We start from the raw sequence: 20,000 nt of genomic DNA on the forward strand, positions 1-20,000 counted from the left end.
CTTCTGTTATACTCTCTTCTCTCTTCACTTCTCTTTCTGTAACTCCTAGTCTATTTTTTTTCTTTTCCCCTCTTCCTTCATTTATCTTTCACCTTCTCTCTCTTCTCTTTGTCTTCTACCTTTCTCTGTCATTTGTTCTCTGTTCTAATTATAAATATTCTCTTTTCATCTATTATCTCCCTAGTTTTGTGCTGTCTTCGTTTCTCGTGTCTACCTTATTCTATCTTCGATTCCCTTCCGACTTGCCAACTTCATTCTTCTTTCTCCATCTTATGCTCTCTTTCACACATGTTTTCTAGTGTCTTCTTCTCCTACTTCTCTCTTCTTTCCATGTTCTCCTCTTGTTACTCCATCTCTTTTCTTTCATCTCTGCTCTTAAATGTTGTCTCCCACCCACAACTTCTCTGTTACTCTACCTCTGTAGTCAACTGCTCTTTTACCTTTCCTCTGTTCACAATATTCTAATTCCTGTCTTTGTCTTATGTCTACTTTTCTATTCATGAGACTCTCTTGCCCTTTACAATCATAGTTTTATCTCTTTTCCCTAATTTTCTAACTCAGATGTCTAGTCTCCTTGCTCTTTCTTCTTCTCATCTTTTCTCTACCACATCCTCTCTAATCTATATTCTATCTTTTCTCTTCCATGTCCCATGTATACTTTATATTCTGTATCCAATCGTCTGCCCTCTGAATTTTGTGCCCAATATTTTGTCCCGTCTTTTCTGTATGCCATCTTCATCACCTATCTTCTGTGTCCCGTATTCTTTCCCGTTTATTTTCTGTGTATCATAATCTGTCCCCCATCTTCTATCCTGTCTTTTGTCCTCTGTCATTTGTCTGTCACTTTCTGCCATCTAACTTCTATTGCCCAGCTACTGGCTTCTCATCTTTTCTCAAAAACTTCTCAAATCTTAGATCTTTTCTCCCCTCTGTCTTCTCTATCATGTCTACTATGCCATCTGTTCATTTATTCTATTCCACATCCTCTATGTCTTTTCTGCTTTTCTTCCTCTCTATTCTCTTTTCTGACTTCTGTGATCTCTCTCTTCTCTTTCATTGTTTTCGTCTCCTCTCTTCTCAATTCGTCTGTTATGACCTCTCTTCTCTCTTCTCGATTTTCTGTACTCTTTGTATCCTTTGATACTCCCTTTCTTCTGACATTAACATCTGACATATACCCCTTCCTCCTTCTCCTTTCTTTACTCCTTCTATGCCCCATCCTCCTTCTCATACTCCTCTTTTACGTCCACCAACTCTTCTTTCTCTCCCCCTCTTTTGTTTTCTCCTTCCCTACAATCTATCTATCTATCTATCTGTCTATCTATTTATCTATCTGTCTGTCTTTCTTAGCCATTCACCCTCTCTGTTTACTTGTCTTATCACTCAGAAAGAAGTTACTATTTAGCACCAAAAGATGAAAACAGGAAGACACTTTTCTATGATCGCTGACCTGTGTGAATTTAAACACACCTCAGGTAACAATTCTCTTTAGTTTCTAGTTTCATAAGTTTATGTTGCATTAATTTATTCAATACACAAACACAAATGCTTCCATTTTAGCTATACAACCATATACTAACACCCACACATACACACACATTTTTGCTGAAACACTACTGGATATGTATTGTTGTTGATGTTGTTTTCACCCCCAAGTTACCCCTGACACAGTAAACCTATTACGAAATTCTTGCCGTGATTATATATATTTTTTTCAGGCATAATGTATCTGCAACAACAACATCTAAAATGACCTCCCGTTTTTTAAAGATATATATGACTATCTGAGAGATATCGGGTTGCTCGTTCCAATAGGTCCAACAGATCCCATTTCGTGCTTTTGAAACAAGAACAGAGCACACACACACACACACACATATGGTTTTAGGGAAAAGAACCAAGGTTCATGAACTCATCGACACGCAAATTGAGTTTTTATCTGTAATTTTGGATTTTATCCCTAATATTATATATATATATAATGTGTGAGTGTGTATCTACATGCTTTATATATATATATATATATATATATATATATATATATATATATATATATATATATATATATATATATATATATATATATATATGTATATATATATATATATATATATATATATATATATATGCAAGCATGTATACATATACATATACATGTTTGTGTGCGCGTGTGTGTGTGTGTGTGTGTGTGCGTGTGTGTGTGAGAGAGAGTGTATGTGTGTGTGTGTGTGTGTGTGTGTTTGTGTGTGTGTGTGTGTGTGTGTGTGTGTGTGTTTGTGTGTGTGTGTGTGCGTGTGTGTGTGTGTGTGTGTGTGTGTGTGTGTGTGTGTGTGTGTGTGTGTGTAAGTGCAAGTTTATGTCTGTGGTTTCGTTATATTAACGACATGATCATATTTGAGTATAGTTTTTGATTAAGATATTTTCAATGTTTACTTTATATTTAAGTTTGGAACAATAGTGTTTCTGAACCTATTAGTCTATAGACGTTCCAAGAACTCATCATCAGAATGAAGTGATGGTTATTCACACACTTTGTAGTAGGCCGCAATGATTCATGAGAATACTATTATAAACCATATAATCTTCCGCGCCAGATTTAAAAAAAGTATAAATGAGCATCAGTTAATGTAATGGTTTATTAGCTTGTAGCGTATTTGCGAAATAATGATAATGTTTGTATTTTACTGTTATCAAGCTTTCATGCTTAAACTTATTTTTAGTGGAATTCTAAAGTACTACCTACAATTTCTCTAGTTATTTTGTGTATGGTATTATAACAAGTTGTGATGGCTAGTGTGTGTGTGTGTGTGCATGTGTGCGTGTATATATGTCTGTATATATGTATTATGCATGTATGCATGTATGTATGTATGTATGTATGTATGTATGTATGTATGTATGAAAGTATGCATGTATGTATGTATGCATGCATGTATGTACATATATACACCTACATTCAGAGGTTGGACAAAATGATGGAAATACCTTGTTAAATGGAAGGTTTATTATTTGATACAGGATTGGTTCACTTTGGCATCAGTCACACCTTTAATACATCATGGAATTGATGTATACAGGTTTTGAACGCTTGTTGAGGAATTTTGAGCCACTTTTCAAGTAAAACCTCCTTAGCTCTTTCGGCGACGATGATGGAGGAAAGTGATTTTTCAACTGAAGCTCTAAAATGCACCATAATTGTTCGATTATATGGAGATCCTGTGATTATGGGGACCAATCTAAGTGCTCTACAAAACTCTTGTGGACATCGTATCAATTTTGTATGTCATTAGCCGTGTAAATCACCGCAATGTTGTCCTGGAAGATTGAGCTACCATCAAAGAACAATGCTTTACCATAGGATAGACATGATCAGCCAAAAGATGCAAATGATTCTTGGTGTTAACTCTATCATATAGAAAAACTTAAGGGCCAAGAAAAGCTCATGATACAGTCACCCAAATCATCACAGAGTGACCTTTATATTTCATGGTAGGGGGCCAAAGAATCGGAACTGAAGGCTTCTTTGGGGGTGTATCCAGACATAAACTCACCCTGAAGTGGGAAAAACGGCAAATGATGATTGATCAGAGATGATATTCTTCTACTGAGCCACTGACACCTTCAAGACACCTTTTTTACCTGCGTATCAGGGTTGATGGGAGACAGGAGAGGTTTAACAATTGCAGTACTTCCATAGTAACCAGCTTTAAGGAGCTCACGACAAACGGTTTTAGTTGACATAAGGTTGGCAATGTGTGATTTAGCTCTGCTGTCAATTTGCTACCGTAATTCGATGATTTTTAGTCACAATACACAATACGTTCCAATATTATGAAACCCTTCTCTGTGCACTTTGCCGTTCATCCAGAGTTATGCTTTCCACAGTTACCTTCACCTTCATTTGGGAATTCAGACATGATTTTAGAGATAGTCGCTCTCGAAACAATGCACAGTCCAAAGGTTTTAATGACTGAAAGTCCAGCCATCTGCGCTCTCAACAATTTACCCTCTCCGAAAATCATACAGGTCATGCATTTTAACTTATTCAAATATATCTGGAAAAGAAAACAGGGCTATATCATGAAGCTACAAGGCAAAGTATACATAACGCATATGAAAATATATATACTGATCAGAACAGTATGAATTTCTCATATTACGAATAGAAAAATATATCCAAATGGAAGGTGGTATTTCCATCATGTCGTTCAACCATTGTATCTCTCTCTCTTTCTTTCTCTCTCTCTCTCTCTCTCTCTCTCTCTCTCTCTATATATATATATATATATATATATATATATATATATATATATATATATATATATATATATATATATATATATATATATATATATATAATACAAAGAATATATATACATGTATACACACATATATGTACATACTTACATCTACATGTGTATATACATGCATATCAGGGTACAGGACGTTAGAACAATAAACTACAGACAACGAGTATGTTGGAGAAGCAACTCAATGCTAATCCCTGTATATTTATGATGATAAATGGTTTTACCGATAAAGGTTTTTTCATACTGAACTACTTGGCAAAATTGTTAATTATTAATTCTATTATTAATTGACGATTCCTTGCCCTTATTCTTGTATATTTTATATATATATATATATATATATATATATATATATATATATATATATAGAGAGAGAGAGAGAGAGAGAGAGAGAGAGAGAGAGAAAGAAAGAGAGAGAGATACAATGGTTGAACGACATGATGGAAATACCACCTTCCATTTGGATATATTTTATATATATATATATATATATATATATATAAAATATACAAGAATAAGGGCAAGGAATCGTCAATTAATAATAGAATTAGTAATTAACAATTTTGCCAAGTAGTTCAGTATGAAAAAACCTTTATCGGTAAAACCATTTATCATCATAAATATACAGGGATTAGCATTGAGTTGCTTCTCCAACATACTGAAAATTTAGAAATAGCAGTCAAAGAACTACTGATTCTAAACTACAAATTTTTCTCTAAACGGATGGCGATATTTATGGCACACATAGAACAAAAAACCGGAGGGAAAAGCGTAAACAAAACAAAACTAAAGACTTGTTTTGTTTACGCTTTTCCCTCCGGTTTTTTGTTCTATGTGTGCCATAAATATCGCCATCCGTTTAGAGAAAAATTTGTAGTTTAGAATCAGTGGTTCTTTGACTGCTATTTCTAAATTTTCAGTATGTTTTGGAGAAGCAACTCAATGCTAATCCCTGTATATTTATGATTATATATATATATAAGTGCGCAAATTTTATCCGATATACAATTAAATGCTTGGAGAAAAGTTTAAATGCATGTTCATTATGTCAAAGAGTGACGGACCGCTCGAGTTTCGCATGGCAAGTGATTACAATTGTCAATAGTGTCCAGAAATGCTATATATATATATATATGCCATGTGGAATAGAGGTAGTATTAAATTAATATAATCTTCTATTTATCATAGCTGCTACATAAATATTTCATTGAAGGTCAAATTTAACTAAACGCTGATGTGACGATTTTTATCTCTCTCCAATATATATTGTGTCTTTAAGCACAACAAGACCATAAAAGATATTACCTCTGGATGAATATCGCAGTAAATTTGCCTTTCAAAGATGTATTCACATTTAGTATGATACATAATTGGGTGTGTGTATATATATATATATATATATATATATATATATATTCTATTTACATATATATATATTCTATTTACATATATATATATTCTATTTACATATATACAAATATGTACATACATACGTACAAACACTAATTTCATACTGTGTGATGACCATAGCCAGGGAGAAATAGTCAAAACAGCTTAGAACCAATGTCTTTCAGAAGATTATCATCGTTTCCTGCTCTCTTGTTCTGAAAGTTCTAAGTATCTGTCTAGTCAGCTGTCTGCATTTCATCGCCAATTTAGTGATATGCACATGGAAGTTTGCATCACTACTCGTGTCTATGCTCAGGACATACGCTGATTGTGAGCCTGGAAGTATAATCTCTCAAGGTCCAGTTTATTTGAATTGCATTTAACTTTCAACCCTTATACATTTAATACTGACGGGCAATTCATTTCTGGTCGTCTCAACCTTCGATGTTTCACTGGTTTTATAGCCGATTGCGTTGAAAAGTTGTTTCAGTTCTGCACAATACTTTATTCATTCACAAAAAATTCATGTACTCTTGCACTCACGGAACGTTTGCACAGACTTAGTAAGTTTAGAAAATGGTTTTGCATGGTCACGAGTGGCTTTCACCATATATGTATGTATGTATGTATGTATGTATGTATGTATGTATGTATGTATGTATGTAATGTTCTCTTTTTCTTTCTAAATTCAGAGTAAATTTTGACCAGCCGCTTTCTTGATAGCAAAGCTGTGAAGGAAGATATTTTGTTTTAACCATCATCCTTTAAAACTTAAGAAGGTCTTGCAGATTTGCATAGGTCCAGATATGTTGATTTGTAGAATATGAATTAAGGATTTGCATTCTCCCAGCAAGATCCCAAGTTCGGCCATACTTTGCTCCCGACGGGTTGGTATGTATTTTGTTGCTCCAAAATGATAGCTATGAAGCTGAAAGGATACTTTGAGTACTAGATTTTCAAATACCTTAATAATTGTCCGTAGATGTCGTCTTTCTCTTGTATTTTTCCAACCACGTTCGCGTCCAGAGGGCAGCTGATTTCCACAACATATCTTTTCTTTGTGATCCTACACAATGATATATGACCGCTTGTGTTTCGACTTGGTGACCCTTTTAATTTTGAACTTCCACCAATATACTTTTGACGTGTCGGTCTAAATATGGTCAACGTCGTTTGTAGGTATTTTTTTTTTTTGTTATCCTGTTCCAGACCGTAATAGTCAGATAATATCTAGAAGACATTCTCTCACAGCTGACAATAATGTGGTTGATGTCTTCAGTCTTGGTCTGGCACACGCTACATTTGTTGTCTGTCAACGTTTTCTGCCTTTTATGCTGTAGGTACTTGATGGGGATTTCTCGTTCTTGGATTGCATGGATATAATTTTCAACATAGGATGTCATAAACTTGTCGGTATTCCATGCCAAGCTTTTGACATGATTAATCCATTTTACAGTTTGTGTTTTACGTGCCAGTGAACGGGACCATGTTTTCCTGTTCTTCTGATAAATAGATTTTACCAATGGTCCTTGGGGAGAGCCCTTATTTCATACGTCTCCTCATATTCATTAGCTATCCTACTTATGTTGTTGCTTTCGTGAACACAAACTTGGGCAAGGTAGTTACTGGTCTCTTTCCTCTGTTGCAGATGTTTCGGTGTTACAATCCGTGCTTCATATGACATCAGTACAGATTTATAGCCTGTCTACATTTCCATTGAGTTCGAACATCTATCTCACTGAGTTCTTGTCGTGACCAGTTCTGAAGGCCAACTGTAGGCGGGAGGACAGACAATGCAAAGATGTTGTGAGTAAGATGCTTGTTGTCAGCTGAGAGTTCTGATGACCATATTCTCTTTACTTTCCGGAGGCATTCATTTCTGGTCCTCTCTCCTTATTTATGGGTCCATCATATCTGACATTCTCATTTTGTCCGAAATACCTATAATTGCCACCTAACTCTAAAGGATGTATGGTCAAGCCGTTCATTTTTAGGTTTTCAGAGGAGGGCACAACTTTTCTGTGTTGTATTGTCAAAAATACACATTTGGACTCATTAAATTTCATCCAATGTTTGTATAAAACTGAGTTGTAAGGTCCAATTCTTTTTTATGTGGTTGACGTTTGGCCCACTCAGTTTCAATTCATCAACAAAAAAAAAAAAGATAGGAGATACTTCTGGATTAATTTATCTGGTCACTGTTTTGTTAGTAGGTTTTGATAGTGGAGTTAATGAGAGGACAAAGGGTAACACCGAGAGGCTACCACCCCGAAAGATGCTTTTTTGACAGTGAATGCTACCCGACTCACTCTGCTCCTTATCACTTCTGAGGATCAAAGTAGTGTATCAAGTCTTAGACAGGCATTCAATAGCACTCACGAGTGGTTGTGAAACTTTGATTAACTGTAAAACCTTGATAATCCGTCTATATGGTATACTATCAAGACTTCTGGTAGTCCAGCAACACAACCGTTAAGTCCCTGCTATTTTTTTCTGTCTTTTTTTTTTGGATCATTTTGTTAATTAGTAGTTGTTGTATACTGCTCCACAGCTCTTTCTTTCCTCCAACTCCCTCAGGTGTTATAATGTTGTTGGTCACGCGATGATCCCGTAAGAAAAGATTGTGTGTATGTATGTATGTATGTATGTATGTATGTATGTATGTATGTATGTAGGTAGGTAGGTATGTATGTATGTATGTATGTATGTATGTATGTTCTTCTCTTCCTCTTTCTAACTTTAGAGTAAATTTTGACCGGCCACCTACTTGATAGCAAGGTTGTAAGGGAAAGCATCCATCACAAATCTTTTTTTGTGGTCCCACATAATGATATCTGACCGGTTGTGTTTAAAATTGATGACTGTATGTATGTATGCATGCAGGCATGCATGTGTGTGTGTGTGTGTGTGTGTGTGTGTGTGTGTGTGTGTGTGTGTGTGTGTGTGTGTGTGTGTGTGCGTGTGTGTGTATGTCTGGGTCTGTATATCTCTGAGTGTATATGCATGTACGAGTGAGTGCTGAAAAATTCCTGGCTTTGGGTAAAAGAAAATACAGGCAGATCAGTTAATTATGATTTTATTCAACATATTTCCCTCTTAGATTCGCACGCTTATTGCAGTGGTCTTACATATCCGAAAAAGAACTCGGAAAGTTGGGCCTCCAACCAAGCCCTTCACGACATCCTTAAAGCCAAGAATTTTTCAATAACCCCTCGTATGTATGTTATCAATCAGTTTCATTTCTGTATTTCTTGTCCATAGAGAAAGAGCCGGACTCTAACATAGATTCAAGGCTCCTTCATTGGAACTTTTATCAACATCATCTAGGTATTTGTGCATATGTGTGTGTGTGTGCAGTTTTTGGTGTTAGTGTATGCGCTGATTTCTATGTTTGTTTTATGGATGTGTTTTTATGTATATATTTTCATGTCTAGGCGTATGCATATGTATTTATGCGCAGATTTGTATGTTTGTTTTATGAATGCGTTTTTATGTATATATTTTCATGTCTAGATGCATGCATATGTATTTATGTGCTAAATTTTTGGAAAGCTTTACATATCTTTACAGTTCCATTGATGGTTTGAATCTGTAGTCTTCTAATCAGCCTTTTTCTTTCAGGTTTTGAGAACCCTAATTTTTCCAGGTTCTTGTTGAGGCAGTTCGTTACATATCCCAATGTATGTATGTATGTATGTATGTATGTATGTATGTATGTATGTATGTATGTATGTATGCATGTATGTATGTATGTATGTGTACACATACATATCTTTGTATGTCTATATATGTGGATATGAAGCTACTGCAAGCTAAACCCTGAAACCTTTTACGTAATCACACATTTAGATTTTCTGAGTTCATTTTTTCCACATTGGTACTGAGGCTTTTAGTTACATCTTCAATTGTCCCCAATAATAACAACTACAAATCTGAAGATATTCTCTGGATGTAACTTCAACAGATTTCTCATTATTAATTCATGATAAATGCTTTTACCTGCTCTTTTATTTTAATATTATCGTAATATCTTCTGCATTTTCTTTTCTCTCTCTCAGATCGTTTAACTTATCCGCCATGCCAACATTTTGCCGAAGCTTCACTAAGAACATTTCACTTGTATTCTTTCATATAATGGGTGAGTATGCCTTCTTACATCAGCCTTGCACGTCTTTTCTTGATATTTTGGACTAACCTTTCTACATATTTTATTTTATTGTGTTTTCACCGCTACATCATACCTTATGTGTACATACTATTGTGATGACATTTTCGGACAGCAGCTCATGACATGGGCCACATCTTCAGTATTAATTCCAAACAGTCTTTATCATTTGTGTATCTAGGTGTTTTACTGTCATCCAAATACTGTTTATGCATCAGATATTTTGTTGTCATTTCCTTATCCTGGATGGCAAAAGTTCAATCTAAAATTCAGAACAAATATACCTGTTCTTTCCCCAAAATACACTACTTTGGCTATCTATATTACTGATTCTCTGCTGTTTTCTGACCACAAAGCCATGCATAATCTTCAGCTAACCAAAGGTAAGCCTTTCGTTTGACATATTATAATAGTGGTATGCAACTTCTCCTTCGACGTTTCCTTGGTCATCAAGAAGCTCTTTCCAAGAAGCTCTTTCCAAGAAGCTCTTTCCAAGAAGCTCTTTCCAAGAAGCTCTTTCCAAGAAGCTCTTTCCAAGAAGCTCTTTCCAAGAAGCTCTTTCACAACTCCTACGCTGCCATCGGTCTCAGTAGATCCCATCGAAAGATACGATGACCCATTCAAAGTCTACATGAATCAATGTTAAGATTTGTGCCTCATTGTTATTGTTTTACAAAGAGGAGGCAGCCAATCAATATCACTATTGATGTAAGCATATCTATTGTTAGTAGTTTTTCTATGTCCTCAGAGATATCTTCGCGTAGTAAATCAGTTGCTCAGAGTGTCAGTACTCACATAGAAAAACATAGAAAAAAATGATGGCCTGAAACCACACTTGCTTCAAGTATTCGCTTTTGCAGTCACTCAGTGTTTATTTCTTTGGCTGCATTTAATAAGTGTTGCCACACAGCTCTCCGTAAATCAACGATTTTCTGTTTTCATATGTATTACTAATATGTTTATAATAGTTTTAAGCTGCACCAAGTACTTGAGTAAAAGCTAGTTATTTTAATATTGTTCAAAGTAAAGATGCTGAGCAAAAGACGTTATCATAGAAAAGTTTTCAAGTGATCCCGTATAAATCCCAAATCTGCTTCCAATCCACAGGCATTATACCGGCAAAAAAGGAAGAAAAACATTACTGTTAAGAGAGCTTCTTCTCAAGATCTTGAATAATTTGTGTTTTATTTCTGTAACAGAAGGGAGAATTTCAACGAGAATGTATCGTGAATAGATACAGCTGGGAAAGAATAGTATAGCAGCATCGACATTAAAACATCCATAATCGACCATGAAACTTTCACTATAACTGTAGGCAAAAACACCTGGAAGAGACCTAATAGCTGGATACTGCTAAAAGAGGTTGAACTTCTACAGAAACTCATTAATACGTATATTCACAAGAATTATGGAAGGCCAGAATTACATTTAAATAAATTGGTTTGCTATAACGCAAGCAAATCTTATATCAAAGAAAGAAACCATTGAGTTGGCGGGCAGCTATAAGTCCCTTACTTGCCCAAACATTATATACAGGCTTTATACACGATGTCTCAGACAACTTCTCCTGGATCATTCTGAGTCCAATAACATAGTGACTAATGAAGAAGCAGATGGAAACAAAGGGGTGTGGGGAAGTGCCGACCAACTTTTGATAAACGAAACTGTGCTGTAGAAACCTTGTGCTAGCATGGCTTAATTATGGAAACGCATTCGGCTCTCGTCTCCATTCATGGTTGCCGAAGTCTCCACATCTGGCAAAAGTAACTGCTACCTTAGCTGCTGCCATTGTGAGGCTCATAAAGATTTGGGTAACAACCCTCACACTTACAGATGAGAGTAGAAGGGTTGTCTTTGATGTTATAAATATTTCAAGGGCAATATTCCAGGTCTACCTGTAACTATGTTAATTTTGGCATTAAATCCATTCAAACGGCTACATACTAGGGTCTGCAACTGCTGAAGATACTAATGTAACCCATAATTTCTTTGTGGATGACCTCAAGATCTAAAACTATTCACAATACAAAAAAACCCCCCCAGAAAAACAAAGAAAAAACAGGTAGAAGTAATAACATTTTTAGTTGACATAGGAATGGAATTTGGCCAAAAGAAGTGAAAATATTGTATTGTTGAACAGGGTAAATGAGTCCCTCGGACCAAGAATCTCTGCATCAACGGTCTCTCTATCTTTCCAGTTCCACACAAAGAATGCTGCAATCACTAATGCATTGATGAAATTATATCACACAGTGTGTACAAAGATAGAGTAACCAGAGAATATTACAGCAGCTCTTCTTTTACAATTAGTGGCAGCTCTTCTCTTACAACACAATATCCCTCAATGCATTTGCAATACCAAGACCGATAGCAACATTTGGTATAGTTGACTGACAATTTATTGAGGAAATACATTCCATGGATATAAAAACCTGCAAAATCTTGACGTCAAATGGAAACCGCACAAAATCTGTGATATCAATAGGTTCTACTTATTTTTGAAGCAGCTCCTTTAAATGAAGAAATCAAGGGATTTAAAAATAATGACCTCATGCATGTATACATACATGCATACATACACACAAACAAACATACATACATACATACATACATACATACATACATACATACAAATAATTATACATGCATACATACCTACACGCATACATTCTTACATGCTAACATTCATGAATACATAGAAAAACTTGCAAGCATAGATATAGACACTAATGTACATTGTAGATACATACATAAATAATATATACACCCTTAATAGACTCATTTTTAATTTAAAAACCTATTTGAAATGATGCTGAGAAATATCTATTTTTAATATCATTTGCAGCTGATATGTAAATGGAATTTCGCCAGAGTGTTGAACATAGGAAAACTTTTCCAACGAAGCCATTCACGTTGGAGGGTTGTCTGTCTTCTCTTCACTCTCTCCTTCTCTACCTTCTTCCAAAGAAAGAGCGGTAAAAATACATAGATATTAGCAAAAGTGCATCGTGGAAAGGTTCAGTAAATAATGACAGAGTTAACCAAAAGCATAAACCCAGTGTGTAAAGCGTGCGCACGACGTAAATGGAAGCTCTCATAAAACACCGAAAGCTTCAATCTCAGGTAAGCGAAGAGACTTATGATCAGTTCCATAATTGTATGGAATAAGTCGGACAACATCTGCTAAATAACAGGAAAACGCACATACATTAACCTGATCAAAAAACATAAGCGCCGGGAAATGAATCCCTCAACAAGCAATTAGTTTTCGAAGGTTTTCCATGTGACCTCAGTACTGGGTTCAATGCGATAGAGCTGGTCATATACAACAGTTCAAATTAATAATGCTGCGGTTTTGTTATCAATGGGCCAGTTTTCATTTAACATCTTGGATGAAACCAGTCGATGGTGCAAAAAGGGCTATAGACCAGCTTCTTATATGTGCATGACTGGTTGAAATTATTGTAAATGATGTTTTAAAAAGTTCTGATTAGAAAAATACCTCCCTTAAAGTAATTATGTAAATCAATACAGCATTGGGGGCGGGTCTGGGGACCTGTTTTCTTAGAAAAAGAATAAGAATACCGGGGTATAGTTCATTATCAATGCGATGATTTTCCGCATTTTTACGTAGCTCAGTTTAAACCATCTTCCATGTAACATGAATGCGATAATTTTAACTGATTTAACATTCCTGGGCCAACTGGAGTATCTTTTTGAAGCAGTTTTTGAAAATAAAGCGAATTCGTGTGATTGTATATTTTAAGTATTAATAAAAGTGAGCAAGATTGGGCATTTCTACTTGTGTATAGGTTTGTGTGTAGATTGATGTATAAAGAGATAAATGATAGATACACACAAACATACACGCATACATACTCATACACACACATATACACGCATACACACACATACACACACAAGCATGCATACGTTTATGTGTGTGTGTGTGTGTGTGTGTGAGTGCAGTAACCGATCCAAGCTTATTGAAATATACAATGGAACAAGATAATTATATTAGTAGACATTAAATTAAACATCTATTATAATTGCTCCATGCATAAGGCAATGCTATAAAATAAATTTTTTCACTGCACAATTTGCGCAATCTATGTTGTGATGGTGGCTTCCTCCTTCAATTATTCCAACCATGCATGTAACTATGTGTCTATTACTGGTCGAAAGTATATCATGATTACCACAGAAATCCATAATTGTGATTAATGATTGCTTTTATTACTTAACTCTTACATGTCTGCATCGTCCAACTTTGCGAGTCACTTGATTATCATTTGAAAAATATATTTACGAAACAAAAAAGAAGCTTAATATGAAAGAATTTATTGAAACCTGTTTAATATGTGGAAAATTGACATTCAGTGTCCGCTTATAACATTGTAATGATATACAATTTTAATCGGGTATGAATAGCAGCACCGCTATCTGATATTTCGTATTCAAGTAAAAAGGGATATACTTCAAAAACGTATATTACAAGCATTTCAATTCTAAATAGTGAATAATTGGTACGTGTTTAGAAGTATTAATCAGAATTGTTATCAATTAGAATATATTCGTAGTCAAATCATCGGATTTTTCATACAATACAGTAACCGATCCAAGCTTGATCATAGGGATTGGCTATGGTTAAGCTTCCTTGGAGGAAGTATACCTAAAGGAAGCAATTTTTAACTTCCGTTCTTTCGGGACCTATAAAATAAAGTAACAGTCAAGTACAGGAGTTGATGGTATTGACTACCTCCCCACCACCACCACCTTAGTATTGCTAACCAGTTATTTAAATTACTAACAAAAGAGCAGTGGACAGGCAAAATCGTTAGAACGTTGGCAAAATGTCTCGCACTATTTGTTCTAGGTCCTCACGTCTTTTCAAATTTTGTGCCAATTTGAAAGTACTAGCGCTGAAGAAATCTCCCTCTTTTTCAATGTCTCTTTATGCGATAAAGGACATCATTTTTTTTTTTGTGCTCCTTATCTGCACAATGTTTGTGATGGTTGTACTTTGTTGTGTTTGTGTATCTCCTTGTACTGCTCTTCTGTGTGTTTTCATTTTGTTGAGGTGGGTGTGTTGATAATGATGACGGTTGAATTGTAGTGGATTAGCCTGTATTTGGTTTTGGTCTTGGTGTGGTTTCCATAATGTTGTCCATATTTAGACAGTGTGTAGCTTTTCTGAAAATGTTTTTGCTATTTTCATTTGTTTTTATATTTTCGTTATTTTCTCGCAAGATTAGTTATCCACGTCGGAAAAATTCGATGAGGGTTGAGGTGAAAGTACGTTTTCGTATATATGCATATTTGTGTTTATGTTTGAAAGAGGTGGACAGAGATCAACTGAAGACCAAGGTTTAGCGTATAATATCTAGAATATTGTCTGGCGCTCAAAATTTTCTACAAATCTGTGTATGCGTAATACGTCTGCACTTGCTTTCAATAGAGAACTTTTGTCTTTAATCGAAATCGCTCCAAGCAAAGATCATAGGACAACCGTTAGAGGAAAAAGGGATTAGCATTAATACCAAATAAGCTATATTGCTATCTGTTATATATATATATATCGGATAGCAAGTAAATGATAGCAATGAAATAAAGATTTAAATGGAATACGATGAGATGGCAGGAAAAAAAGAACTGCCTATAACTGGCAATGAAATATGGTAAATAAGATGGTAATAAACAAGCAACTAATATAGACTAAAAAGAGATAGTAATAAAAGAACCGATAAAACTATTAAAAAGTCTCGAACATTAGATACTTGTTAACCTTTAAGTTAAATAGATCATGATCATATTCTATAGAAAAACAACAAAAAGAAAGTTTATCTCGGACAAGTTAAACGATGACATGGTGCTAATATGAATACTTTCTATAGAAGTGGCACTCCGTTGGTTACGACTACGAGGATTCCAGTTGATCCGATCAACGGAAGAGCCTGCTTCTGAAATTAAGGTGGCTGAGCACTCCATAGACACACGTACTCTTAACATAGTCTTCAGAGATCCATAAATATCCATTGCATTTATATAATTATTTCCAATGAGACACACACACACACACACACACACGTATATATATATATATATATATATATATATATATATATATATATATATATCGTATTGCCATCGCCTATTTCGTTTAGAGCTCCTGTGCAGGTGGCACGTAAAATACACCATTTCGAACGTGGCCGTTGCCAGTACCTCGTGACTGGCCTTCGTGCCGGTGGCACATAAAAGCACCCACTACACTCTCGGAGTGGTTGGCGTTAGGAAGTGTGGCACTGAAATTGACAAGACTGGTCCCTTTGAATCATAGATACTACTGTCTTATTGAAGGACACAACGCGCCGCCGGAAATCGAACTCGCGATCGTATGGTCGTAAGTCGAATACCTTAATCTCTAAGCCACACACCTTCTCTATATAGAAGTACCTCCACAAAAAGACTATAACTTGCAGTATTTTGTAGGCGATAGAGTGTTTGGAGAGACAAAACAAAATTCATTACCATTTCTACACTCTATCAATAGTGGACAGCAGATGTTTTGAAGAACCCGCTTAAGTAAATGAGAAGTATTCCATTCTGGTCAAATTTGCACTTGGAACCATACAACTGAACTACAGGTGTTAGAAAGTCTTTTGAACGATATAACGGGTCCACTATCCTAGCTATAACCCTGGCAAAAGACATAATGTAAGAATCTCATCTCAAATCAAGTATAAATTTTGAACCTAGAAGTCTATCCCATGAGACGACTTATCCAAAGCAGTCCTATCCATTGAATTAGAGGAAAATACCAGAAACTTTATGATGTGGATAGAAAGACATTGGGTTGGTCTTGGAAGCTTGCTCGATATCAGGTTACTGAAAAGACCAGCTGCGAGAGCCAAGTATGATATTTTAATAAATAAAGCTGTCAACTGTTGCATCACAGTATGCTAATAAAGAATCTTCTCCTACATCGATTTTATAATAAATGTCAGACGAATGACGGTTGGCGGCAACTTTCAGACTTGTCATAGAATTGATTTGTTGATGTAAAAAAACTATACAAGATATTCCATAATTGGCTAGTTTAAGAAACAATTTTCTGTTTCGAAAATGACTAAGGCAATAGCATCAAGACTGCTACTCAGTGCACTACTAATCCCTTGAGTGGTGACTCAGAGCATTGCTTGAAATGGAGATTTGCAATATTCAAGTTATTAATGATCATGTATTGTTAAGTTTAAATGTGTTAAGGGGCCTGAACTAGGATACTGAAGTACAGTATTGTATTCGTGGACTATGGGCGTTGACAAACATCAATTGAACAGACTTTTATCAACTCATTTCATGGACTCCGAAGGGATAAAAGTAGAGCCGACCTCGGTGGAATTTTAACTCAGTGTGTAAAGATGGACGAAATGCCGCTAACCATTTTGTCCCGGCCTGCTAACGATTCTACCAGCTCGCCGCTTTAATAATAATAATAATAATAATCACAATCCTTTCTGCGAAACGCACAAGGCCTGAAATTTTAGGGTGAAGGGGCTAGTCGATTATATCTACACCAGTGCTCAACAGGTACTCTATTTATCGATCACGAAAGGATAAAGGGAAAGTCAACCCCAGTGGAATTTAAACATTGTACATAATGAGTCGGAAGGAAAACTACTAATCATTTTGCTTCTCCGTAATAATTATTTCTATTTTCATTATTTCTCATGTAGGCAAGATCCAGCGATTCTTTAGGGGAAGAGTTAAACAATTACATTGACCGCAGTATATGTTTATTACTTCATTCCTCGATGAAAGGCAAAGTTGACCTCAGCAGAATTTGAACTAAAAACAAAACCACAACAAATATTACACAACTTTTTCTCCAGTATTCTCATGAGTCTGCCAATCGAATAATAATAATAATAATAATAATAATAATGATGATGATGATAATAATAATAATAATAATAATAATAATAATAATAATAATAATAATAATAATAATAATAATAATAATATTAATAATGATGATGATGATGATAATAATAATAATTGTATGAGATTCGCATAACAAACATACGCCAAGACAACCATGAAGAGAGGAAAATTAATGAAGGATATAATGTACTTGACAAAGAAGCAGAGATAAGAGAATTAGACCAAAATCAGACTGAGAAATATTTAGAAATCTATGAAATTGATGTGTGCAACACAAACAATAAAAGAAAAGACGAGGAAGGAATATTGTAGACGCTTTGGATTAATCCGTACAACAGAGCTAAATGGAAAATAAATAAAAATAAAAATAAGGCATTATGCATTAATGGTCAAGCTGTCCCGATAAGTTATAATAATACATAATTATTATATACTCAATTGAGCTTTAAGTGAATTAACAAAACTACCCAGAAAAACTAGGAAAATAACGACTGTATTTAGAATATTCCACTCAAAATCTGACACAGAGAGAATATATTAACCAGAAATACAGACACGATATGGATATTATGTAATTAGAAAACAATTCTTAAACATCCACTGTCAAATTACTAAAATATCATGTATAGAACAAAGGTATAGAAATACAAATAACTACTAAACATAAACATAGCAGGATTGGCTGAAAAGTGCATAGGCTGACAAAGATATTCTCATGGAATGTGACCAAATGAGGTTTGTTTCTCAACACAGTCCCCCTTGTGGTCGACACACTTTTATCGGTGTTAAAGTGCTTGTATCAATAGAAGTGCTTGCATTGGTGAAGAAGCCTTGATCCCGTTGGTCATCAACAGCAGATATGACGTCCTCATCACTGCAATATGGTCCCCAGCCAAGTGTTTTTGTCATTTTGGGAGGGAGATGATAATCAGACGGGGCCAAATCAAGAGGAAAAGGAAGGTGATCAGCCAGTCTAAAGCCACAGTCACACACAGCAGACATTGAAAGCAAGATCGAGGAGCATTATCTTGATGAAACAAGATCCTTTTTGTCAGTTTTTCTGAGAATTTGGTCTTCATAGCCTTTCGTAACTGCCTCAGCAAGTTGGCATACTACTTTCTATTGATGGTGTGGCCCTTATAAAGATAGTCAATAAGCACAATGTGTTTTCCATTCCAATAATCTGAGGCCATCACTTTGGAGAAGGTGAGGAGAAGTGTTTCTATTGCATGGATTATCTCTTAGCCTTTGGCTTAGCATCACTCATCTTGGCTTAGCAAACGTTCAAGGAAACTAGCTTGATCTGCCCGAAACAATGTTACATTTTCCAGTGATGTGACCAGCCTGGTAATCTTTTGATCAGGTGTCAGGAGACGTGGCATCCACCAAGCAGAAACCTTCGTCATATCAAATTCAATGTGCAGAATATTCTCAACTTTCTCACCGTATATGCTAATAGCATTGATCATTTGAGTTATAGTCAATCGCCTGTTATCCATCACCATCGTGCTGAACACGATTAATGTTTTCTTTGGTCGTGGCAGCTGCAGGAGTTTCAGACCTTGGGTCGTCTTCATGACTTTCCCTTCTCCTCCCAAATACAGATGCCCACTTCCGTATTGATGATATAGCTGGAGCATGTCTACTACTAATGTAGTAAATGTATCAGCAGGAATGTCTTTGGGTGCTAAACATTTTTTTTTTTTTTTGCAGGTATTTGGTAACACTAGAATGCTAAATTTTGCCTGTTTTCAATTGAAGGTCGCTACTAATTATTTTCGAAGTCTTCTTTGAACAGTGAAATGTCAGTTTAGCTGGAAAAAAACAATGCTGAAAAAAAAAAAAAGAATTGAAATTAATGCATGCAAGATTCCACAGCTCTAACATTATTCCTTCAAAGTCAGCCTATGAACTTTTCAGACCACCCTCGTAAAGTTAGAAAATAAAGTTAGTATTAGTTAGAACGATGTAAAGTAAAAACCTTAAGTAGTCAACAACTGAAAAAAATTGATCTCTGTAAATAGATAAAGAAAACATACAACTATGGCTGAGATGCTCTGGACCCAAATTCAGACTGAAGTATCTTTGACTGCGGAACAAAATCGAAGCTGCCATAAGCACTTAATGTGGGAGAAGCACTTAAAGTGGGAGAAGCACTTAATGTAGGAGAAGATGTGAAGTAGCTGAAGATTATG

The 20,000-nt window shown here is 35.4% G+C and overlaps 1 long non-coding RNA gene across 1 annotated transcript in view; it reads left to right on the forward strand.

Moving 5' to 3' along the window:
• LOC128247294 (uncharacterized) overlaps positions 1-20,000 on the forward strand; it is a 67,807-nt gene that overhangs the window by 303 nt on the left and 47,504 nt on the right. Inside the window, exons 1-2 of the long non-coding RNA XR_008263666.2 lie at positions 1-1,475; positions 9,758-9,837. The exon at positions 1-1,475 is cut by the window's left edge and continues 303 nt beyond it. This is a non-coding gene — a long non-coding RNA (uncharacterized LOC128247294). The remainder of the gene's footprint in view (positions 1,476-9,757; positions 9,838-20,000) is intronic.

This window comes from Octopus bimaculoides, chromosome 3, assembly GCF_046866305.1.
Source record: "Octopus bimaculoides isolate indiv1 chromosome 3, ASM4686630v1, whole genome shotgun sequence".
Lineage (NCBI taxonomy): Eukaryota > Metazoa > Mollusca > Cephalopoda > Octopoda > Octopodidae > Octopus > Octopus bimaculoides.